Source organism: Chrysochloris asiatica, unplaced genomic scaffold (genome assembly GCF_000296735.1).
Source record: "Chrysochloris asiatica unplaced genomic scaffold, ChrAsi1.0 scaffold00241, whole genome shotgun sequence".
Taxonomy (NCBI): Eukaryota; Metazoa; Chordata; class Mammalia; order Afrosoricida; family Chrysochloridae; genus Chrysochloris; species Chrysochloris asiatica.
This window is the reverse complement of record NW_006408759.1, coordinates 190,599-191,293: the sequence shown is the minus strand read 5'-3', so window position 1 is coordinate 191,293 and position 695 is coordinate 190,599.

Sequence of the window (695 nt, the reverse complement as noted above, 5' to 3'; positions counted from 1 at the left end):
AAATGTGACATTAAATTGTGCTGCCTTCTTCAGATTCAAGTTTGATAGCAAGTTTTGATATATAAAAAAAAGTACAGTTTAAGAGTCTGAGAGATGGGGAGGTATTTGATACAATGTTTCAGTGTAAGGGAGGGAGAATAGAACTAGATGCTGCCAGGAAAGACCTTGAACTTTCTTCTTTAGGAGTGTCTAGGCTAGGCCATGCTTTTGGACTTCCCCATGCCCTGCCAGCCTCCTCACCCAGGGCCAGTGTAGGGTTCACCCATAATCCACAGCCTGCCTGTGATGGTTAATATTATCTGTCAACTTTGCTAGGCCATGATTCTCTATGGTTTGGCAAATATTATGGAATTGTCCTCCATTTTGTGATCTGATGTGAGTTTCAGTTGACAGAGGAATTTATTTGGGATTGTGGCCTGTATCCAATATATGGATGTTCTGGCAAAGCTAACACATGCTGTCTCTCAACCCTGCACTCATCCTGTGGTCTGACCAGCCTAATTCTTGGAGGAGTCTTCAACCAGATGCCTGAACTGCAGATATTAAAATTTCCAGCTCCCACACCCCATTAACCTGAAGCCTGATGCCTGACCTGGAGATTTTAGAGTCATCAGCTCCTGCAACTATGAGAATCAAAAGAAGCATTCAGTCAGCCACCTGACTCACAAATTTGGGACTTGCTAACCATCACAACA